At 45.1% G+C, this 24,773-nt stretch overlaps 1 protein-coding gene and 1 long non-coding RNA gene across 8 annotated transcripts in view; both read left to right on the top strand.

Moving 5' to 3' along the window:
* The first annotated feature begins 48 nt into the window (after positions 1-48).
* LOC148054855 (uncharacterized) lies at positions 49-7,255 on the top strand. 3 transcript variants are annotated; one of them, XR_015707104.1, is made up of 5 exons: positions 49-1,522; positions 2,647-3,226; positions 3,572-3,801; positions 4,003-4,214; positions 5,655-7,255. It is a non-coding gene; the product is annotated as an uncharacterized LOC148054855 (long non-coding RNA). The 3 variants fall into 3 exon arrangements; XR_015707103.1 differs by having other exon boundaries at positions 49-3,226; positions 5,583-7,255; XR_015707102.1 differs by having other exon boundaries at positions 49-3,226.
* A 5,073-nt stretch (positions 7,256-12,328) lies between these two features.
* The window catches only part of SHOC2 (SHOC2 leucine rich repeat scaffold protein), a 70,635-nt gene continuing 58,190 nt past the window's right edge, over positions 12,329-24,773 (top strand). The window contains exon 1 of one of the 5 annotated variants that reach the window (XM_087766352.1): positions 12,329-12,441. The gene's annotated coding sequence lies outside the window, so the exon portion shown is untranslated. Of the gene's footprint in view, positions 12,522-12,920; positions 13,160-13,246; positions 13,346-13,417; positions 13,618-24,773 lie in introns of those variants that run through there. The other 4 variants (XM_087766351.1, XM_087766354.1, XM_087766355.1 and 1 more) reach the window with 4 other exon arrangements.

A 24,773-nucleotide genomic window follows, 5' to 3' on the forward strand; every position in this document is an offset into this window, starting at 1 on the left:
ACGGCGGCCGTTGTGGTGCTTTGCGCGGCGCGGAGCACGCCGGGAGCTGTAGTCGCAGCCGCTCCCGTCCCGCCCCTGGGGTTGCACCGCCAGCGGGGTCCGGCCGCCGGCTCCCCGCCAGCCGCCGGGGGGACGGGCGGGGCGGCGTCCTGCCTGGGCAGCGGGACGCGGAGCTCGGCTGCCCCGGGGCCGCGAGGCTCGGTGGGAGCGGGCAGAACCGAGCCGAGCCAGCCCGGGCCCGGGCCCCCGCGACCGCTCCCCGCCGCGCCGGGGCTCGTCTGTGGGGCGGCGCCGTTAGACCTGCGCGGGCCTGCCCGGCCCCGCGGCCTGCCGCGGCCTGCCCGCCGCGCTGCCGGCCGGGCCTCCGCGCCTCCCCGCCCCGCCGTGCCTGCGCTGCTCCTCGCCGCGAAACTCGGGCTTCGGGGCTTTTCTGTTGTTTGTATTTTTGTTTTTTAACAACCCCCCCAGCAGCCACCGTCCAGCGGACGGGCTTGGCCGCGTCCCGATCTTCATTGTCAGGCAGCGCCTCGCGATTCGCGATGCGAATCGTGCTACTGTTGAAAATGTAAACGGTAGTAAAAACCGGTGTCTTTCTAAACGCTGAGGGCTTAAATGTCGCCAGACCCGATCAGCCAGCGCACCTGAGAGCCCCGCCACCAGCAGCAGGCTCCGTTCTGGAGGATCACAGCCGCTTCCCTCGGCGACCCCGCGGCCTGTGCGAGGCCCGGCGCCGCCCCAGCGCCGGGGTGCGTCGTCGTTCTAGATTTTGCTAATGAGCTCGCCTGCGTGCCCTGCGCACGTTGGCTGCTTGGCCTTGGCTCGGGGATTGACAGTTAAGGCTCATCATCCTGCTAACCTAGCCTCAGCAGGCGGGGACAATCAATGCCTTTAATTGTTCTGAGATTGAGAGCTTGCTTCTTACGACCGCACAGGGACTGGCCGTGGATGAATGAAATGAGGGAGAAAATGATTTTTGCTAATAATTCGTTTCCATTCTGCCTCGGTGCAGCCGGTCGCGTGCTTCCCTCTGCTTGCTCAGGCACCTCACCGCGGACCTGTCCGCTATGGGATCCAAGGCTTAGGTTTGCTGGGAGACCTGTGATAAAACTTTTAACTTCCAGTAAGCAGCACCTCTCTGATAGTTATTTAAAGCCTCTGTCTGCATTGTTCCACAACTATTTCCTTTTTCCTCTAAGGCAACCTACAGTAGGAAACCGGCGGTCCCTCAGGTAGCCGGCTTCCACCTCACTTGAAGCCTTGCCTGCTCGTTAGGTTGGAGGCAGGCAGAGAACCTGCGGAGGGTGAGAGTGGGTCCCCGCTCCTGCCTTTTGTGGAGTCGGCCAAAGATAACACTTCTGGGTTGGGCCGGGGCAGCACAGAAGTGGGCCCGTTTCTGTTGTGATTCACATGTTCCACTTTCGGGTCAGAAGATTGGCATTGATGAGGCAATAAAATGGACGTGCTTGCTTGGGACATCCTTCTCGACCCTTTGAAGTGCACAGAAGCATTCCTACTGATTTCGGTGGGAAACGCTGCCTCTTTGTCTGGTGTGCTAGTCTGGGTGCCAATTAGTATTTCGTACTGATTGGAAGGGAAAAGGAGTAGGGACTGATTAATGAAGACTCTGGATGTCTGTAGACCAGGGCATTTTAAACAGTACATGCTATTTGCAGATCAGTAATTTGGTAGTTGGTTGGTTGGTTGGTTGGTTGTTTTTTTTTTAAAAATCCAGTTAGTATCTTAGCTATGGCTAAAATTGAATGTAAAAGACAGCCAGTTACGACTGAAAATCTTGCGCTGTGAAACCAACAGTTATTCCTGTGGTAACGAATATGGCCTGCAGAGCAACAGAAGATGAACTGAAAGCAAGACATTGAAATCAAATTTCAGGCTAGGCTTTTTGACAGTGTCCTTCACAGTGCTGATGACCACCTGGACCCCAGCATTATGCGAGGACTGGCAGTTAGAGCAACCAGAGCCCATCTCAGTCATGTAGGGAATCACTTTCCAACCGCAGTTTTCCTGCCAACGGGGTTTGTTTGCTTGGTGATAAGAAACAATGGTCAACTCAGTTTGTTACTTGAGCATTTTAGTGATTGAGAAGTGGAATCTGGCATCGTGTGCTAAATCCATTTTCTTAGCTAGTCAAATGCCAACTTGGCAGCCTGTCTAGAAAGCCGATAGCACTGGGACAGGCGTGATCGTGGGGATTGTTTTCAACAGCCTCTAGTAAGTCTGCTTTTAAGACTCCTCTTTCCGTTGGGAAAAAACACCACCTTCAGGACTGGAAGGACTGGATGAGAGAGAGGACAGAGGCATGGGCATTGTCTGCAGCTTAATATCATACTTTTCAAAGTGCCTTCAAAACAGGAATGGGTTTAGCTTTGAGTGAGGCTGGTATTTATTCACTAGAGTGATGGTAGCTATAGTTGAGAGGAGGGAAAAGTGTGGCACAGAGGACGTAATTCCCCTTGTTTTGTTGGAAGAGGAACAACAAGAGAAGATGGGACTTTTCCAGTTACAGATGAGGGACCCAGTCTTTTCTTCTGCTAAAGAAAGTGTAGTTATACCTCATTTTTTTGCCATTTTCTGCCTCTGGAGTCACGTGCTCTAACATATACTCATTTCTCTCACGGGCCTTTCCAGTTGCCAGAAACAGCTAAAAAGCTGAAATACTTTGCCAAAACCCTTCGATCTGGGAAAAGCACCATGCAGTTGCAGCAGGAGCGTGCTGAGTTGGTGCGTTGTCTTGGTGCCGCGCCATGTGGCTGGAGAAGTCAGAACAAGGCTGTCCTCGCGCACGGCGTAGTGATGCCCAGGTCTCGAGTTGTGCCCCCACGGCATGCACCATCCTAAAGCCCTGAGACTCGACCTTCGGCTGAAAGCCAATGTTATTTGGCAAAGTGTGAGAGTGGTATCCACGGAGAGGACAGTGCGCTCTAGGTTGCATATCCTTATTTTCCTGATGTCACAAACAAGTTATTCTTGTACACTGCAGAAAGCCTCACAACCACAAAACCAGCAATAATTTTATAAATGATAAGCTTGTTTTCCTCCTCCTCTTCCCAGATACTCCGAGTGCAGCAGACAGCAGAGATGTGCGTTGCTGGAATCCAGAGAGTTTTGTAACGTGGCAGCCACTTGCTGAAGCCCTGCAGATACAAAACAACACTGATTTTAAGTCTTGAGAAACTTCTCCTACTAAGTAGAAGAAAAAAGCATTTAGGTGAAGCAATGTTGCCCGTCCCATTTGTTTATGAGGCTTGTTTTTTGTCTTTATAAATTTAAAATGCTTTTTATTTTCATTCTGCTTTTTGAGCCTTTCAAGTTCATGTTTTCCATCTTTTCCATACGACAAGAAAGTCTGGAATCAAGTCCTTACTTTAAAAACAAAAATCTGGTTGAGAGTCCCATGTAATCATGTAGCTCCAGACATGGAGTGTTTAAAAATAAAGCCACTTTAATGAGAATTGCCCATCTTGAAGGTGATTTTCTGTTCTGAGTTTAAGTAAATACTTTGTTGACAGTTTAAGAAGCTTTTAACAACACCTGATCTGTGTTTGCTTTCCAGGCAGATGTCTCTCTCTTCTCCTTTTCCAAAAAATCTAGAGCTTGTTTCACCTCTATGTGTGCTGACAAGGTCAGAGATGTCGTGTACCAGCATGATTGTGACGTGTGTTGAATAATGCAGACCAATGCTTTCAAAAATACATGTGCAGATTTCATGCAATTGTCCCCTTGAGCTGCTGAGTGGTACCATGGGATACAGAACCCGTCTTCTTCAGAGACAGGAGGAAGAAGGTGGTTTGGGTTTACTGGGTGGGGTAAGGCGGGGACAGAAAGCCTGGTGTGACTCCCTGAGGGAATCACAAATGCCTTCAGAGCCTGAAGCTTGATGTTTAACCCAGTCCTTGTTTTTTGAAGGGAGCTGACAGATGAGTGATTTCTTTCAGTTGAGCTTTCTGAATATACTTATTTTAAATCTGTCGTTGTTTGATGCAGTGGTATCCTCAAGCTGTACGCACAAGGCAAGAAGGAGACGTCCTTATTCAGTGTGAAGATTCATCTTTCACTGCTACATACGTAAAAGTGCCTGGAAATGTATTATCCAAGGGACACAGAAACAGCTTTTTGACGGGCGACTCTTCCTGCTCCATCTCTAGCAGTAATGTCTGGTAAATGCAGAGACCGGACTGCCTGTTTTATTGCTATGTGTAAGTCCCATTCTGGGCTCCCAAGCCCCATGCTCTAAACTGGCATTTCTAGGAGAGTACTGCTCTACTTGTGTGGTTTGAATCGCTTAAGTCTTTGGCCTTGTGCCTTAAAGTGCCAGCAGAGGCATGCTGTAATTGCCCGTAAATGCACCGTCTGTCATATTATTGTTTAATTATTCCAGCTTCTCACCGCCACGCACTGCTCAGTGTCTCTCTTGCTATCTTTATTTAATTGAGTGGAAAAAATGTGAGACTTGTGCTTCACTTACGTCACTTTGTATTTACCCAGCATCGCTGGATCCTACTATAAAGTCCCGGCTTTTGTATGCAGAAGTCAGTCTTCTATACAGAAAAAATAATGTCAATATCTAAAGCATATGTTAGAAAGAGAATCAATATTTTAACACATGGTAAATTCAGGCCCTAAATCTCTTAACACAGTCAAATGATTGTATTATTATCCCTTGAAACACCCCTCCTCCCCCTGAGAAACAAGAGGGGGAAAGAAAACTCTTGAATAACCAAGCCCTTGTCCTCACAATGCAGGACTGTTCTTAGCCCGTCGCTCTCTCTGTGTTGCTTCTTTCTTTTCTGTCTACTAACTCCCTCTTTTCTTGTGTGTCAAATGCCTGCCTCTTCAAGACCCGCCTTTCCCTAGCCCATCCCTGTTCATCTGTTCCAGAGTGTTACCAGGATGTCAGCTCTTTCCCGAGATCAGCCTGCGATGACCAGTTCCACTGCCTACTTGTTACCATTTCAAACATCTCTACGCTTCCTCCCAGCCTTGCAACCAACCCCTTATTAATGTGTGTTGAAAAAAATCATCTTTCAGAGAGCTCTCTGATGCTCTCCTTGTCCGTATGGGCTATAAAAAAACTTGGCAGCACGCTGACTGCTTTTCTTTCCTCATGCTCCCTGCATCTGTGACAAATGTGTGTCATTTTTCTGGTCTTACATTTAGCTTTCAGTCTCTGAATCAGAACACTCTTTTTGTACAGCACCCCGCACACAAGATCCTGGCTCCTGTGCGCTACCACAATAATAATAATAATCAATATCAGGGTTGCTTGCACTCACTCTGCTCTAGTTTTCATGGCTCTGGGCAGAAGGAATTTCATGATGTCCTTTTGGAAGATCATTCAGCACCTGAATAATCGAGTTTTCAGGGTTGGTTTTTTGTTTTGTTTTTTTTTTTCAGAAAAACTAAAATTTTGCTTTATAGGTGTACTCCCTGTAACGCCTGGCTCCCTGACTGAGCCAGCATCATTGTTGGTGTTGTTCTTTTCGCTTCCCTAACTGAACTGTAAGATTACTCATTTCATACTATTTTCTGATTTGTTTTATTTTTCATCCATCTCTTTCCTGCAGGAAAGAGCAATTTATATAATGATTTCACTGTGGAATTGACTTCAGGCTTTACTGCTATTTGTCACCATTCAGGAAATCCATCCCTGGCTCCAGGAGAACACTCAATCCCTGCTGACAGTCTGGAAGAGGGAGAGAAAATACATAGCAGAGCTGCAGCTAGCAAGACCAACAGGCAAATATTTTATTCCAACTCAATTTACCCTTCCCAAATTACTTTTAAAGAACTTTTTTCTCTTTGCGAGAATGTGAATGAGAGTTGGTTTTTGTTTGTTCTTCTGGGGACTCTCCTGTTCAGCTGATCTTCATCTTCTTCCACATTTCAGGCAGCGGAGCTTTCAGCAGTGACAAGATGTAATCCCGAGTAAAACTGCTTCTGCCTGTGGCCTTGGTTAACCTGCTGGCAATGATACTTGCCTGGGCATGGGGCAGCTGGCTTTTTTACACAGCTCAGCATGGACGTGCTGCCACTCCCAGTCACTTTTAGGACACAGTTGAGTTGTTTACAGTAATCTTAAAAAACCCTTGTAATAAAATTGTTCTGCCTTCCTGGGGCCACCACTCCCAGAGACCTTTCCACTCTCTTGGCTACTGTGGGAGCCTCTTTCCTTCGGCTTCACACCTTTATCAGCTAAAAGTGATACCAGTACAGAACCGGTTGTCTTCAGGCTCTCTCTTTGAAGGACAGGCTACACTGCTACCCTGTTGTGGCTGTTGAGGACTGGAAGATCAGAGGGGACAATGGGGAAGTGGAAGCCTGCTCCCTGTTTTATGCAGAATGGAGGCGGGATATGCCCTTCTATGAAGTTAAGCAGAGAAAAAATTGGGCTGCTTTCACACTCGCATTCCTACATACCGTGCCATACCAGTCAGCCTTGTACTAATCTTCACGGACCTTTGAAGGCATGAAACGACATGCAGTGTAAATGAAATGTAAGCCACACCATACAAGAATATTGGTGCCAGCCAGTTTTAGAAGGCTGACAGAAGGGCCAAGTGAAACAGGTACAATGGTAGGACAATGTCTTGTACCACCTGCAGGCATGCGGATCTACGCAGCATCGGAGTCCAACAGCAATGCGCGACATGTAAAAAGCTGGTGAACCCACGGCCACTTAGGCTTGAATGCACTTTCCTGGGGAGGAAGTGGCTTTTCCCTTGGAAAGCTCAATTCCCCAGGGTCTGCATGAGGTCAATGGAAAAAGTGATCTCTTCAGAATATGATTCAGAGTGCCTGAGCACCGGCTTATCCTATTGACTACAGAGGAAGCTTAACCTCTGTAGATTTAAACTCGCTTTTGTGAATACCCATCCCCTCTTGCCCCTTAGTTTTGGGAGTTATGTTAGTCCTGGACGTGGTTAGTCCTTGGTAGGCACACTGCCTTCCGAAATTCAGGTGCTGCAGACCCAAGCTAAGAGAAGGTTGTCCACCAGAGCACAGAATGTCCTGTTGGATCCTGCTTTGTCCTTTTGAGTTACCCTGGGATGTCAGAAATGGATTTGGAAGTACCAGAAGAATGAAATGAAGTCAAGAAAGGTTGGTTTCTTTAGGGATGGCTCAGTTTAACTGAGTTTTTCATTCCAGCCTTTCTCCTCTTTCAAAGTACAGACAACTGAAGCCTTTAATTTGCGCTGTCTGTCACTGTAGAGAAAAGTAGGAGTTTCTGACAGCTGATACTATCCTGTCTAGAATATCTACACTAAAAAAATACAGTTTATTGTCTGTTGTGAATGAAAAAGCTCTTGCTTGTTTCTGTTGTTTGTAGTGTTGACTTTGAAAGATAAATTGTTTGAACTGGTTGACTCTCCATTTTTATAACTGAAGATGAGCTTGCTTGATAGCCTGCTGGATTTGCAGTTTTCCCTTGCACTAAACAAACCGAAGAACTGCTGGCCCTGGGGCAGTTAGGACACAGCGCGTACTTGAAAAAGTTTGTGTGCATACAAGTAAATGAGAGAAAATAATTTCATGCATGGCATTCTGGATGGGCTGTTTCAGCGTTGATATGTCCTGTCTTTCCACCTGGAAGAGCTCCTGTAAGACCTAGGAAGTCTGTTCAAAAAATTGCTAGCAGCCTGACAGACATAGATAGGTGGCTAATGAGTTGAAAGTTGAAGCTGGCAGGACCAGAATTGTTTTTTACATGATAGTTTTACAACCCTAAATCATGCTACTTGGTTTTGAGAACATGGGTACCTTAATCAAACTCTGTCCTTTTATCATACATTTGCTTTGTAGAACCAACTGGAGGAAAAAGCAAAAATAATTTCTTGTCACTCAAGTAAGCAGACCTGACTCTGAACACATAAAAGGAACAGACAGTAAAAATAGCCACATCTTACTGTACTGTAGTCCTTCAACAGAGAACCACATTTTGAGGTTCCCCTTCTTTGTATCCTTCTTTGTATTGCAACAGCATCTCGCACCAGGCAGAAGCTTTCATTCTGGTGAGGCAGTCTCTGTTTTCAATGTGACGGATCTTGTCAGCCACTCCGTTGCAGTATCAGCTTCTAGACATTGACAAGGGCTCCGAATGTCTATGTGCGTCCTTCAGGTACAGTTTCTGTGCCCAGCACCCTTCCTCTCTCCCTGAGTTGTGCCAACTCTTCTAGCCTTCCCAGTTTTTGTAGCCCCATGATAAAGGCAGCAGAGCCAAAATTACATTCAAGAGGAATATAGAAAAGCAGTGACGAAGACATACACTGTTTTCGTGATCTGTATGATGGTCACAAAATGAAATGGGCTTCATCATGCCATCAGTCTTCAAAACATGCTTCTCTCCCCCTGAAAAACTGAACACGTTGCAACCCGTGGCTAAGAGACTGAAGCCAAACCTTCTGGTAAACCGATGATTCAAGAGAAGGGAAAGGAAGATCTGGGTAGATTGAGGTGTAGGCGAGAGGAAGATAAAACCTAGGACTGGGAATTTGGAGGTTTGAGATGCAATAGAGGGAGATTGAGATTCACAAAGAAAGTGAAACTGGGAATTAGAGGAGTTTTATGCTGAGACTGGCTGGCAAGGAACTGGCAGCAGGGGAGGGACAGAAGACACAGCAGAATTCAGTTTGCCAGTACAAGGAGATGAGAAGGAAGAGACAGGAATGTCAGGGGGATAGGCAGCAAGATGAAAAACCAGACAAGAGACTGAACTAGGACCTGGCACGGGGAACCAAAGTTGGAGGCCCTGTTGGAGGTGAAGAAAGGAGAGACGGGCTGGGGAAGGAATGGGTGATCGACGTCTGAAAGTGGAGGTTGGGCCCAGGCAAAGGGGAAGGGAATGGAGTGCCAGGGGAGAGCCGTGGGAGGCAGCCCCACGCAGGGCAGAGCAGGGGGGCACGCGGGTGGAAAGGGGCCCAACGGGCTGTGCTCGCTGGGACATCCTGGCTTCCAGAGCTGGAAGTGGAATGGAGCTTCCCTCAGGCTGGCCTTCACTTTGGCTCAGCCGGCAAAGGATTTGCCTCTTGTGCTGTCTGCCCCAGTCCGCAGTGCAGAAACGCCTAGAATTGAGTGTCCTTGGACGAGGCAGCGGCAGCTGCCTGCCTGGGGGAGGAGAGCGGGCTTTCTTGTAGCTAGATGACAAAAATTTTACAGTTGGGAGGAGGTAGTGAAAAGGCCACATGACCAAGAGAGAAAGGGACAATTCATTAGTCTGGCAGCCACTAAATTAAGAAAAGGCAAGTGGGGCTTTTATATCAGAGGTATCTGAATTCAGTCAAAGATGATTCTGAAGTTGCTGGATTGATCTAGTGGTCAGCTTAAGCAAGCTTAACTAATTAATTGCTTTATTTTAGTTCATTGTGTAAGAGCTAGCTCCTAATAAATCACATTGCTTTGTAGAAACATGCTTGAAACAACTGTGTAAATACTAAATAGCCTTAGGAATGGTCTTATGAATCCACTGAATAATCCAAATTCCAACACTTATCCCCCTCCGCTGCTGGTCTAGATGGAGGACAGCAGTCCGCTGCTGCTGTCTGTTTCTCTTTGAGTAAAAGGTCTGTGTTGGGCATATAAAGGTACCAGCACGGCTGGTGACCCCCGGAGGTGCTGTGATGCTGCGTGATCCTGCACCCAGAGTTCTCCTTTTCTGGAACATGGGAAATGCTACAGGTGTTAAAGGAACATGAGGAAGGTTGCAAAGCCAAGCATTTAAAAGTTAGGCAATGTCCAAATGAAATTGCCAGTGAAACCTTAATTCAGAACCTGTATGCATGTAGGTTATGAAATGCTCATTAATTATATTTCCCCTGCTGTTCACTTCAGTGTGAATGGCAGTAATTCAAGATCCTCGCACCGTTCTATGGGTTTTCTGGGGCAACGGAGACTGACGAACCTCTGAGTTGCTGTCTGTGGATTTGTCTTAAGGAGAAGTACTCAGTTGCAATACCACAAGGTTCAAAATATGGGCTTGTCAGCATAGTCTCCTGATGCTGAGGCCCTTAACTAATACTTGTAAGGATTGTGACTCTTATACTCACCTTCTGCATTGGACCAGGTCTGTGTTGGTGAATATTTGGGGACAAACAGTGCTGGTGAAGGCTGTAAGCAGGTTGGAGCTGAGCTCTCCAGCATCCAGTAGGAGGGTATAAAATTAACTACTCCATTTGTGCAGTTTAAACACAAATCTTGCGTGTATGAATTCTGCCTTTGCAAAAATGTCTGTTAGTTCTGATTGTTGGCACAAGTATTACTGTAGTATCGGTCTACTCTCATAGGACATCTTTAAGGAATTGCAGCAGAAGGGTGGAGTTATCAGTGTAAATTTCTTGGCTGATTCGTCATCCAGTGACAACTGTCCTGCTACGCTTTACATCAGCTTTTCAGTTTTATGTTTCGTCATGAAAAGAGCAAACCAGGTTTTCTGAGTATAAAGTAACATTTTTTTAGATTTCAGATCATATTTTTGAAAGCAAAGCGAGTAGAAACAGAAGTGAAATCTCTAGCAGAACCAGAGTACACATAGCATGTATCCTTTGTACATACTTCTTCAATGCTAAAGCAACTGGGCAGCGGCACTTTGCACACAAAGAGCCTGAGAAATGTAAAGGTACAGTCCACAGTCAACACAATATTTGGATCCTCCCTATGCATGGTGAATACACACTGTGGTCTTTAATACAGAAGATGTAGGTATATGTAGACATCTGTATTCAAATAAGCTACACAAGAAAAAATTCTTTCAGACTCCAAGCTTTTCAGGGCAAAGCGTGTATTTCCATGTCTTGCAGGGGATCGGTGCACTGTCCGCATTGAAGGTTTTACTAAGTAATAACAACAAATAAACACCCAGTCATTGTAAGAAATATTGTCACTAGGAAATTTCACCTGGTTTCTGCCTTGTGACCCATTATGCCGAAAAGCCAATTCTGCTTTTAACGCTGTCCAGCATTTATTAGTAAAAAAGCACGTAACCACATTGAACTGTCTGGTTTGCCAAAGAATCACACAAAGGAAACTGGCAGAACCCAGATAATCGAATATGAACAGCCATGTTTCACTGAAACTAGCCTCCATGGTTGCCAAAAGTTGTAAAAAAATATTATGGAAATAGCAGATACTTCGATCTGACTGTCTGATGTAGGGCACGGCTCCCAAGTTTACTCATAGTTTTGATTCTGCTGAGGTGGCTGCTGTTCCTTTCAAATGTGAGCCAGTGGGATCAGTCCAGATCAGCAAGTACTGAGATCAAGTAGTAGACTCCCACTAGCTTTAATGTGTTTTAGAAATTAAAAAGTGGAGGTACTACTGCAGCGCAGAATCCATCTAGGTTTGAAAGGGGAACTGATTGCAACCGCCTGAGAATTTAGCATTAAAGAAACGAAACCTTTCTCAGCAAAATACCGAAAGATCTGTTGTAACAAGCCATCAGAGAACTTTTAAATCTCATCCGAAATCAAATGACGACTGATGGCAGATGCTCTGTCACACGTGAGTGTTATTTGTCTACGCAGAGGTATGGTTGCCACCTCTTGAATGGCTACTGCCATTTCTTGCAGCTCCCAACGTATTCCTTGCACGGGCAGCTTGGTGGTGCTTAGCTTGTGGTACCTCCTGCAGAAAGGACAGTCAGCGCATCGGTGCGAGGTTATAGTAGGTGCTGACTGGGGACAGTCCCAATTTTGTAGAAAAAGGCGACGTGGGAACGTCGCGGTCCCCTGGTCCATCCCCGTGTCTCAGTAGCTAAAGGCGACCCGCAGCAAGAGCGGGGTACAGCGCTGAGAAGAGCTACTTCATACGACCCCATTGCGTCAGAACTTCTGACCCTGTCTGTCCTGGGGGGGAAGCTCGCCAGTTACACGGTGGGGCTGGGGGGAAAACGGTTCCTGTTTCTTGTCGTGCTTTCGTGAGCTGCAGTCGGTGACCGACGGAGCCACGGGCTGTCCTCCTCCCTCTGGGGAACCGCGACCGGGGTTCCTCCCCGCCGTCGCGGCGGTGACACGACGGGAGGTGTCACCGGGACGTGCGGCCGCGGGGCCCGGGCTGCCAGGCGGCGCCGGGCTGGTTCCCTCTTCGGGCCGCCCGCCCGCCGCAGCGGTGGGCGCTGAGGGGGCGGCCCGGGCCGCGGCAAGGCCTCCGCAGGGCTTACGGGACCCCGAGAGGAGCGGCAGAGACGGCGGGGGGGCCCTGCCCGAGGGCGCCTCGACACCGATACCGATAACGATACCGATACGGCTGCCGCCCGTGCCGAGCCCGCCCCGCCCCGCCGCCTCGCCGTCGCCAGGGGCAACCGGGCCACTTCCGCCCGCCGCCAAGATGGCGGCGGCGCCGTAACCTGGAAGCGGTCTGTGGCCCCGCGCCTCGGCGGGCCCGCCCCCGTGGTGCCGCGGGAGGGCCGTGGGCGGGGAGTCCCGTGACGGCTCGGTGCGCAGAGACGGTGGCCGGCAGGGGCGGGCGGGGAGGGGGGGCCCGAGCGCGCCTCGGGAGGATGGCGGAGCCGCACGGTACGGGGCGGCCGGGCTCGGGGCCGCGGCGGGCCGGCGGGGAGCGCGGCGGCGGGGCTCGCCGCCGGCGGGGGCGGCGGGGCGCGCTGAGGCGGCGGCGGCTGACAGCGGGCGGGGTGGGCCTGGCGGCGGCCGGGGGCGGCGGCGGGGGGGGCCGCGGGCACAAAGGCGGGGAGGGCCCGGGCGGCAGGTAGCCGGGCGGGGGGCGCGCCCCGAGCCGCCCCAGCGGCGGGGGGGTCGGCAGCGGGAGGCGGCGGGGCAGCCCGCCCGGGTCCGCGCACCGGCACCCGGCGAGCGCCCGCCCCGGCGGGGTGCAGCCCCGCCCGGCAGCCGCGGGGCCCGGGGCAGGTGGGGTGGGGCGGGCCGGGCCGGGCCGGGGGCCGCCCGCGGCGTGCGGCGGGGCGGGGGGCGGCCGATCGCCCCGCTGGGCTCGGCCGCGGGGCTGCCCCGCTGCGCCGTGCCGCCGGGCGATGGCATCGACCAGCCACCGCCGGCACCACAACAACAACAAAAAAGAAAGAAAGGAGGAAGCTCCGCTTCACAGCCTCACCTCTCCTCCCCTCCGGCTCCCGGTACCGAGAGCTGGCGAAGAGAAATCGGAGAGACTTCGCGCGTGTGTAGTGGCACTGGCGCTCCGGGTAATGATTACCGGCGTCCGGGTAATGATTACAGCTGCTGCCGTCCCTGCCAGCGCTGTCCCCCACCCTCCCGCGGAGGCGTGGGGCTCTTTTCCTGTTTCACCCGATGCATTTGTTGTGGCAGTTCTGATGGAGCCGGAGAGGCAGAGCCTCCTTTCAAAACTCCTCGCCTTCTTGCCTAGCCAGGTGATTTTCCCGGTATTAAAAACGGAGAGGTGTCACCGAGCAAGCGGCGTGACAGCTTCCCGCGTGTATTTGTGGCCGTAGAAGGTGTTTTCACCGAGTCGCATGTATCTTTCTCTAGGAAACGGTTAAAAAGCTGTAGTAACCTTAGGTAAGGTGAGCGGCCATGCGTGTTGACTAAAACTGCGGCTGGGCGTGAGCTACACAGAAATTCAGCAGAACTGAACTTTGGTGAAACTGTTGCTGCTAGACTTCACCGGCTTATTTAGGAGCAGGTATGGCGGTCGCAACGTGTGAGAAAACAATTACAAAGTACTGAAATAGTACTAGTAATTTTTAACTCGGGTATTTGAGGTGAGACTAGGGAAGCATACGTTTTATTCAGTTCTGCACATGTGCAGACACTTTTGAGGCAGAATATTCATGATCAAGGAGTTGTAATTGTGTGTGTTGTCACTGCTGCAGTACTCGGTCTGGATTTTTTTGGACTACCAAAATAGAAATTAAGACAGTTTTAGTAATTACTTTTAGGGTCTTAATTTTGTACTGTTTCTTGTTTGCGTGTTTGACTTTCTGCTTATTGTTTCTTCTTTTTACCTTCTAAACTCTGGTTTTTTAAAATCACTAGTCATTATTGGATGCTTCTATTTATAACATCAAGGGCTTAAAGGAGGTGGTGGTCAAATTAAGTCACACTTATTTACAGCCATATTTCAGGCATATGTTATATGGTGATCTTGATATAATCCTAGCCTGGTTTTGGGAAAGACTTACTGTATCCTATGAATTTGTTATTACACTGTTGTGCATACATTTTAATTTTAGTAACGCTCTTATCCTCTTAATTCCTGTTGAATGATTTGGGTTTGACTATCTTGGTTTTCTATGTAATTATTCTTTGCTCTGGATGAGTAAAATGGGAGATTATTTTAGTGATTCAAGGCTGGGTTCCTTTTAATTTAGGCTAATGTTTGTCAGCCATCAGGATTTCTGTACGTGTGGCAAGGCAAAACACGTACATCGTGCAAAACTAATTTTATATATAATCTTGTAATTCAGAAAGATGATTCCAGACAAAGCTCTCCTTGTGTCCACAGCCTTCCTTTGAGGAATACCGAGGAATCCTCAAAGAGGATGCTGTCTTCTGCCACATCCCTCTGTTCTGCTCTTTCTAGAAATGTTAAACAATCCCCAACATTTTTTCTGCGGGGTGATGGCAAGGGTAGGGTCGATAAACAGTGCTGATTGCGAATAGCTGCTGTTCCCGGTCTAGTTTTTCCTTTCCAGCGTGACATATCTGTAAGGCAGGAGGTGCTGGGAGGGGCGTTCCTTTGTTATGTTGACACTTAAATCGCACTGACGGGTGTATTCTCCTCCAGGAATTCTGTGTGATTGAAGGGATTCCTTCAGATGAGGAAAATTTTCTCCAGCTGTCTTCCTGCACTCTTAGCCTATGTACAGAAATTAATTGCTCGGAAGATCGCTGTGTGTGTGCCTTTTAGGAAACCCTTGGATTGATTGTTACTTGGCTGTGGCTTTCTAGAAAAGAATGCTTCTGCTGAAGCGGTGTGTGTGTGGCAGTCCTGGCTTGTCACCGCGCGAGCCGGCTGCTGCCGGCCTGTGTACAGCACCCATGAAATAGGTGGATGTATGTGCTTGCATGTGTGCATGGTGCTCATGCATGTTAACTGAACTAAGGCTGTGGAAGTATCTTCTGTTTGTTACGAATGAGAAAGATCACATTTTGTGATCCCCTCTTGGCAAGGCTGAGGATGCCCTGCAAATAACTGAGCTGTCTTTCGGGAAGGTTGAGTATGATGATAAAGAAATAAAACTGCATTAAGAGATCTCAGATGTTTCCAAAATACTGTCGTGGAGAATCTGGGTGGGTGCTACAAAGGAGCCCTTTCTCTCTAGCAGCAGGTTCTCCGTCGTGTCTGAAGAACGATGAAAACTTGTGTGCCTGGAGGGAGGGGAAGACGGTGCTCGCCCCTTCCCCTTGCTTGCCACAGCCCCCGGGATGGCTCGCCCCGGGAGGGCTCGCCCCTGATGCCCACCACGCCCCGTCCCCCTCAGCCAGTGGGTTTCGGGTGGTCCGTGCTTTGCCGGGGTGCAGGGTAGCTCCCGGCCCGTGGCCCGCGGCTGGTGACATCCACCCCGCCGTACCCTCTCGCTCAGCTTGGCTAGCGGCATTTCCCACCCAAAATGCTTCAGGGCTCGTTGCTTTTTATTGTATTTTTCTTGTGCAGCAGCTTTGTGGATGCTCTTTTAACTGAAGCGAGGCTTGGTTTCCTCTCTGTCATTGCGATACCTTGCATTTATTTTCACTGCATGCAACTGCATCTCAGAGGAGATATTGCTGTCTCTCTCTTTATGGTGGGTTCGTGCGTGTGTGCGTGAGAGAGGGCTGGGGAGGACACAGTAGTGAAGATTAGACAGCCAGTTGTAACTAGATTGTACAGATAAAAAGAACCCTTGTTTACCTTAAAATTGTGCAGGCTGACATAGTCTAGTCTGTTCGATACAGTAGTCTTGCTGTATTACAAAACATAGCAGGATAAAATGTAACAGGTTGTATAATAAGCAGGTAATGTTTGCGGTATTAGCCATTGACCTTAATTTGCTTGTTTTTGCTGCATTGCTTGGGCTTGCCTGTGTTGTGAAATACACATAACGTACTATTAAATCTGGGCACTCTCCGACACCAAATTTGGTTCAATAAAGGCATTTTCAGTATAGCAAAACAATGGTCTCTGGGTAGAAAGGGAATTTTAATTACTAAGAATTTTTCCGTCATTAACCTCTAGGTAACGGATATGCTTTGTACAGGAATTGTGCAGTGTTTATAATTTCTTTTTAAAAAGTAATTTTATGCCACGTAGTTAATTTTAGACTGTTTTAAGATCGTTGCAGTTTAAGAAACACTTTATCTGTATTGCTCTACGAGAGAGACACATAGGAGAACAGAGCCTATCGTATAATTGTAGACGTGCTGATTAGTGTGAGAATATGTTAAGAGGCTGTGAATTGGTATAGATAAATACTAGGATGTATGGTCAAAGAACTTAAAACAATCTGGCATGCCTATATACTTGGTTCTTTTAGGTTAAGTTGGACACGTTTAAAAAAAAATAGGGAAGACTGCAATATATTTGTGTGCTTTTTGGTTTCCCTGCAAAAGTGTAGCCTGTATTCTCAGAGTGGATGTGCATTAGATCTTAATTTGCACGCCTGCCTCGCTTTTTGTTACAAAAAGTGCTGGAGAGTATTTTTGCCACAGGAAAGTATGTAGCTGGTTTTTTATTTATTATTTTTTAGCACAGTTGAAAGTTTGCTACTTGTCTGTTAGCGGCGTTGGGGTTTTGCAGAGAGGAGCAGGCCTGGGGAGGCGAGCTGTGCTCCAGCCTGGTTGTTCATCTTGAGAAACGTGCGACGGGTGCTTATGGTAAATTGGTTGTAGCTTGCTCTTACCTTTGCCATGCTAATCCTCTACGTGTGTTTGTGTCTTAAAATGCTTCATGTTCTACGTATGAGGAAGATGTATGGAGTGATCCAGCAGACAGTATTTCCATGGAGCCCTGTTGATCCCATAGATATTGTATCCAGTTCAGTGGACCTGCCTACCCTGTGGTCGGAGGCTTTTTGTTATGCATGCATCCTAATTGTTCTTTCTGTTGGCATTGTACATAGACTGAAGGGGCTGTGCACCAATGCAAATAGCCTTTCTAATACCTTATGCATTTGCATTATAATGGCTGCATAAATATTGCAGCACATCTCGGTTCACTCTCTCCCTGCTTTGACTGCTAGGCTTTAAAATAGGTTCTTTCTGTAGCACAGATCTTGTTCGTGGTTGGTATTTCTTTGGAGAGGGGTTCTGAAGCGCAGCTTTATTAAATAGTGAAGCCTGTTTGGGATGAGGTGCAATTTTAACTTATCCGTGTTCTTGTCTCCCACTCCTTTCAGCCCACAGGTTGATACAGGCGCTTGGAGGAAAAAAAATTAAAGCTTGAGCAGTTTTTCACCAACTATTTCTAAACTCACTATATTTGGGGTTGCAAAACGTGTTTGCTTGAGACTTGGTTTTGCATTTATTTCCAGAAATCCTATAGATGTCTGTGAGAACATTTCATGCATAAGGAATGTGAAATATTGTGCCATCATTGTTCTGGTGCTGAAACATTCGGTGACTTAGGACTAACTTTACCAGAAGCACCCTGAATTTCCTTTGAAAGTGTCGATACAGTGATGTGACTGAAAGCAGACACTCTTTTTGGGAACTGGTGGCAGATTGCCATCACCTATCTGTCAGAAGTTTGCTTTACAAAGTTGTTAAACAGAACAGTGATTAGTATCACTTACTTGACTCTCAGTGATTAGTAGATGCATAGAGACTTTTTAAAATCATAATAGAATGCCATCTTTTAAAGGTTTGAATTAATTTCTTGTAGCTACAGCCTTGTTATTAATGTATTGTGTCAAATTTGGGGAAGGGTAATAAATTATTTGTATTTTTTGGCTAATCAGTTGTAATTCTAGGGTTTGTTCTGTCTTACATGGTTTAGTTTGAAAACTGCAGCAAAAAAGTATGTTTAAATCAAATGTTCAATTTTTTTAATATATCTGATGTTAGTAGCTTGTCACTCTTTCACTTGTTTGCACATATTAAAGTGGTAGTAGTTGTTCAGGTTAAGGATGTGATGAATGACGCTGTTTCTGGAACTAAAGTTATGAAAACAGTTTTCTGAAACAGTAAGTAATAGTATTGCAAGGAACCATAAATTAACTTAGAACTTCTATATGATGATTCATTTATATATGAAGTATTCTGCATAGTGCTGCAAACAACATTTGCTACATTTTACTATAATACAGTATTTTTAACACTTATCCTGTCAAAAACTTGTGTTCTGTCTACTAGAGGTTTAGAATATTTATAGTGATGGGCACGGAAATACAAGGTTAAATAATGTTAAGTGAAAGAATAAAAATAATCTTGAAACCCTGACACCTGAGAACCTTAAGCTGTAGTATATTTATACTTTACATGTACTTGGATTTTAATTATCTGCTAGATATTACAGATAATGTTGGTTTGGTACCTGAAAGAATATGACAAAACCACTTTAGGATTTGCTGTTCTATTTAGAGCTATGCTTTCGGTGTTTCCATCCTATTAAGAATTAGTATTAAATCAGAAATTGAAGAGGTGTTTCATGACAGTTTGAATGGTCAGAATGATCCATTGGTCTGTCGTGTTGTGTTCAATGGGAAGAAAAATAAACATATTTATTACTTTTTTGAAGAAATACCTGCCTGACAGCCAAAAAGACCAGGGCCCGATATTTATTTGTAGCCGAGGTGTGGCAATGATCGTGGGCAGTCAGACTTCTCTCTTTTCCTTTTCCTTTCATCTGTGTCCCAGTCATCTAAATCTTGGCAAATAGGGGATTTTGCTCTCTATTTGGTGTGAGGCTTCTCTCCTGTGACTGGCAGTAGTAGTAACCTGTGTAATTGTAGCACGTGAACTGTCCAGTCTTCTGTATAATAAGATTTCTCACTGTTGTATTTTTTTTTGATACTGAAAGCTAGATTATAATCTATTTTGCAATACATTAATCATGTTTATTGATAATTGTCCTGGGAGGAAATACTCGTGTCAAAATACTTAAAGCCAAAAAATACTCTTTTTTTACTGTTTTAACTGTTGCATAGATTTTTTTTTTTAAACAAAAGAATGCAATTCAGTGTGTCATTGCAACTTAAAGCTTCTATAGCGCAGCAGTGAAGGTCCTAGTAAATTTGTAGATAATCGGCTAAAGCTATGCATACAGTGCAACTGAAGGTGTTTAGTAAAGTCCTTTGTCCATGGAAAGGTTCAGGTTCTTAGCTTCAGTCTTATTTTTCCTTCAAGTTATACCTAATCCAGCGAAATACTGGAGTTTATTCCATCCTCATTAAAAAAAAAATATAAAAAATCCCATAATATCTCTCAATGCCTCCCCCCAAACTCACCCCCCCCCCCCCATCAACCCTCAGCTGTCCAAGGCAAGGAAATAATTGAGTAATCCTTATTCTCTTCATTAGATGAACTGTTGTATTTCTGAAATTATGATGGTAGAGTTTTGTGCTCTTTTATATTCCCCTTCCCCCTCCTCCTTGAGTCAGCCACTGCAGAAAAGCAGAACTGTGCATTTCTTTTAATTCTAAGGGATAACCGCGCAGAGAAGAGTCGTCTTCAGATTTCCGTAAATGCCAAGTCCTGTTTAGAAGCATTTAGTTACATGGAGTCACTGTGTGTAGCAGAGAGAAAATGACTTCACTAGCAAACTATATGGCTCCTGGAGGCATCAGGTGGCTTAGTATGTAAACAAAAGTCCACAGCAGTCAAAAATAGATCTTTATAAAAAGAAATAGTGCAAAAAAAGTGACCTCCTAAAGAAGGAAGTGAAGGGCTACCAGAGAATCCATCTATGTAGTCCTGCAAAATGCTGATCCTAGCAGAATACGAAGGACTTATCGTGAAAACCCGTTTTGCTGTTGCTTCTGACATAGCACTTAGAGTACATGACTTTTTAAAATGTTTCTTGTCGGGAAATGATTGTACAATCAAAGGGTTCAAAGCCAAGAAAAATCCTATAAAATATGCATAATTTGGAGTGATTTGCACAATTTTCTTATTGAAGGGATGGATGGGTTAAATGAAGGTTCAGTTCAGATGTTCTTGTTAACATACTAAATCTGTGACAATTACTTTTCTAATAGATTTTAAAATCTAATGGCTATTATACAGTACTTGCAAAACCTAAAATATTTCTTATTAAAGAGAATTTTATAATACTGGCAGTTACATGAGCTATATTGAATTTAAGATTCTAGATGATTTCTTTTCATGAAAAGGGAAATTTATGTTAGTAAATAACATGAATTAAGACACCTTGGAACTTGTCTTTGTGCAGCAGATTTTGTTCTGGTAAGTCCCTCTAAATCTTTTGAACTCTTGGACAGTGTACAGATGACGGCAGATTTCAGGTTATCATATTTGTTTTTTGTGGTGGGCTACATATTTGCTTTTTGGAATATTCAAACAATTGTTTGGCAGCTTTCTTGCTAGCATATTGTGTGTGGCAGGCCTAGTTAGGAAGGAAACAAAAGTTTAAATATTATAGCCATGAGTTGTAATTCACATAATAAATACAACAACCTGATTTTTTTTTTTTTCCATGATTTCATCCATAAATTTATTTTCTGTCTTTTAGGTCATCATTAGGCATGTTTTTACAGTAGTAATTTCTCTTCTCTCTTCCCCATAAGAAGCCTTCAGAGAAATGCTGGTAGTTATTTCTTGCACTTAAACTGTACACTGTCTTGTCTTTTAAAGCTGGCTCTTCGCAATCCAGCTCTTCTGAGAAGCCCTAAGTCATTCCCAAACAGATATCGAGGTTTCAGTTACATGCTCTCACTGTAGTATCATGTTTTCTTCTTCTTCTAAACCAAGATGCTGTTTATTGAACCAATTAGCTGTTGAGCGCACGCCAGAACTTTCTCCTGAAATCAGTATTAATGAATAAACAAATTACACTGGGAAGACTTCTATTCTCAACGGGCAGTGACAGTTAATGTGTGACAAGGATGCGGTTCATATCCCGCGGCCTCGGTGCCCGTCCGTCTCTGCGTCTATGCCCGGTCCTGCCGAAATCAGTGGGGTAAACTTTGGAGTACGGATCGCACGTTCGCATCGTATTTTTGATGGTATGTCTGTCTTGGAATGTTTTTGAAACCGTTCCAGCTCTTCTGTAGCCAGCAGATGGGATGCATACGCCTTCATTAACAAGCAGTTAACTCTGCTGGTACGACTGAATTTTCATCACGCTCCGGGTCTCTGACTTGGCTCTTTCTGCATTCCAGCTCCCACTGTTCGTTCTGCTCTCTCTGAGAAGAAATCGGCACTAGCATTACATGCTCCTGCCCTCCTGTGGTAACTAAAACCTAAACATTTTTCTCAAAATCAGGTTGTTTAAAAATAAAAGAGAAAGAGAGGAGAATAAGGAACTAGTTTTTATCTTCTGGAGCAGCTGCTCGCGTCTCAAGATGTGCGTTTGCTTTTGGTGAAGTGTTCTGCTTCAAAAGCCCTGAGAAAATCAAAGTCACTTCAGAACTTGCTGTTACAGTATCAAAAAGACCTTGTAGCCTTTTATAGCTTTGAATTAACCTTCTGGCCCTTTTACGTGATACGCACTATCCCTTGTGCATTTAGAGTAGAGAAACTAAGGCACAGAAATGACAGGGAAGGTTTTTAACAGCAGCAATGGCCACGGGATTGCTCTGCCTTCCCTGCTGCGAGCCGGTGGGAGCTGAAGCCCGGTTCCAGCATGTGCCTTGGAGAGCCCGCCTGGCCGGGGACCCACGCCGGGCCCACCACGAGTACGGAGCGGAGGTGGATCCCAGCCCTGAACTCTTCATTCCTTCCAGAACAGTGAAAGGTGGGGAGAGGCAAACGGGTTACTGCTGTGAAATCATTATGGGTCATGAAAATAGAGTAAGAGTAGTGTGTTAGATCTTTGAACATGCAGTATAATAACAAGTAGTCATGTTGCCTGAAAGGATCCTGAAGTGGTGGTAGTCTGTATGTAACTTCTCATTTCTTTAATGATTCTCTGTATTAATAATACTAAAAGAAGGCCGTTGTCATCTTAGTTTCAACGTTAATGGTGTATATAAGCTATGGACATATAACTTCAGTCTCTTTAGGCACGTGTTCATGCGTTATTCTCAACATATAAGTCTTGGAACAAGAAATCTGTGCTTGTCACAGCTTTCACTCCTGTGACTTCCACTGTCTACTGAAAGTACTTAAACCTGCTTCATGTTAGCCGGAACACTTTCACAGTTTGCACACCCTTGATTCTTTGGGCCAGCTTGTTGGCTGTCTTTCAAAAATATTTAAGATATACTGATCAGTTGTATACCATGGTAATCTAAAAGTATGCTCTAGAGCTGCATCTACTGATTTTTTTTTTCCCCATCATTTTGTACTATTACAGTCATTTTTGGTCCTTCTTCATCCATCCGCCCCTTAATTAACAATGAAAATCCACTATACAGAGTTCCAACAGAAAGAAATGCTCCAGAATAAGTTTCTGTAATCTTTGCTGTAAATTTCTTATTTTGTGACACAGAAACAAGTTAACGCAAGGTAAAATGATGTGTAGAGCATGAAAGCTACTCATTGCAACTGCTTGTCTGTGTTCCCTTGTCCCGGGGTGATGAGAGTTATACTGCCAAGTAACTGGTATGCTGGAGTGTTTGACTGTTGAGTTATTCTGTTTGTGACTTCATCTAGAGATAGCAAGTTTTCAAACAAACGTAGAGGGAGGGAGGGAGCATGGAAGGTTTGTATGTGAGTGCTACTTTCAAAACGCTGCTGATTGTTATCTAATGCTTTTTCTAAATAGGAGTCTAATAATGGTTTGAACTTTTCTCTTGTGCTTTTTCAATGACAAAGCCATGACTTGTTTGTCGTGTTTGGAGATGATGAGCAAAGGACGATGAGCTGCAGAAAGAGTTCTGCATGGGTTGTGTGTGGCTGTAAAAGCTCATGGACTGAATTTCAGGTTCTGTTTAAGCGCAGGGTGTAAAATGACTGCTCAGACCCTTGTCTAGCTATCAAGAGTAAGTTTTCTTTCCTCTCTAAGCAACTTTCTCAAGCAGCAGGGGGTGAGATGGGTGACAGCCTTGGCGATCTATTTTAGTTACATTTTTTACATGATTCAGTGTTGTATGACTTGGTTTATGAACTAAATGAGAAACCAAGAAACTAGTTAGCAAGCTTACATTTGTGGGGTTGTACTTTGATGGCTCTTCCATATGTACTGCAGGTGTGTGTATATATTCATCCAGTACAAACGTGTGCTGCTTTTCAGTTACCAAAAGTAAATGGGCAGAACTTGATTAATAGAGTAGAATTAACGCTGGAAGTGTTACTTTTCGACCACTTTTTGACGAGTTTTCAGGTGGCTGCTCTAATATGAGGTTTACCATTATATTTATCCATTATAGAGATGATAATTCCAGAACTCCAACACTTAGGATTCATTTGGATTCTAATTTTCCTTGCTGCCAAAACTCTAATTACCAGCTAGCGAGCACTGTACCTTGTGTTATCAGTCAGACGGGAGGGACGGGTCATATGGTCCTTTTTCTTCATCTAGTGTGACCACGGGCACTTTACATCTGGAGTAGTTTGGTTTTGATTATTCTTAATATGCAGCTTTTAGCACTACCTAATGCTTGTATCCTAATGTAAATAAAATATCCCGGCTTGAAAATCAGTGACAAAGTGAAATGAATTTTTCTGATGTGAAAGCTTAAACATGTGATCACAGAGCAGACTAATTAGCCAGTGCAAGGAATTTAGTTCTTTTAAGTCAAGCTTTTCATTTACCTGTAAGGTTCACTTTTCAGTATGAGGTGTTCTGATATGCTGGCACTGTTGTAATTGTACCGTTATAAGTGAGCTATATATATGTATATATATTTAAAAAAAAAAAAAAGGAGGGAGGATTACTTTGCACTGTTTGTGAAGTTTGCCAAATTCACTTTATTTTGGTACTTCTGATGGCATGTAGTGGTTCTTGAAGAAGTAATGTGGCTTTTATGCGAGTCTCTTAACATTTGAAACAATATCTAGAAATAATAAATAACAAACTGAGAGCTCCTTTTGATAATATAGGTGAGGAATAAATTTTAACTGGAACAGATGGTATTTTTTCAGCTCAATTTAGATCTGCTGTTTTATCTCTCCTTTATTTTTTTTTAATTTTAAATAGGACTTCAAGACTTAAGCATGCTCACTGTAATGGTCTTGCTCTCTAGAAATACCTGATTTTTTTTCCTCTGTGTTTAGGGAAATTATTTTCTTTGGGCTTGATGTATCCCTTAAACTAAGCAGTATGCTGTTGATTCAGTGTTTGAAAAACTATTTAGAAGGTAAATCCAGGATATGCTGTGTTGATGTTGGGCTATGGCTGTAGCTTCTACTTCTTGTTAAAGTGTTTGTGTTTGTTCTCTTAAGAAGAAATTTTAGTCGCTAAGTTCTTAATAGTTAAATTTCAGTGAAAGCACAGATTTTAATGGCTCAAGAACCCCACTTAACCAACCATGATTGTAGTTTCTTGCAGTACTTTCAAACTTCAATGTTTTTCTTGAGATACCTATGGTGAACAGCCAGTCTTCCTACCGTAGTTACTTTAGTGGAAAGATTCAGGTGTCCTCTCTTGGCTTCATGCTTGTTTTCCGAGTGTAAGGATGTGCAAGTTTTTGGATCCTCTTGTAAAAGATAAAAGAAAAGCACTGTGTCACTTAGCTGAAATAGTAAAATTTTACAATGTCATTTTGCACTATGCTAAATAATGATTTTGTTGAAAAATAA

Source organism: Nipponia nippon, unplaced genomic scaffold (assembly GCF_047370975.1).
Source record: "Nipponia nippon isolate SJK-2023a ecotype South Korea unplaced genomic scaffold, ASM4737097v1 scaffold_3, whole genome shotgun sequence".
NCBI lineage: Eukaryota > Metazoa > Chordata > Aves > Pelecaniformes > Threskiornithidae > Nipponia > Nipponia nippon.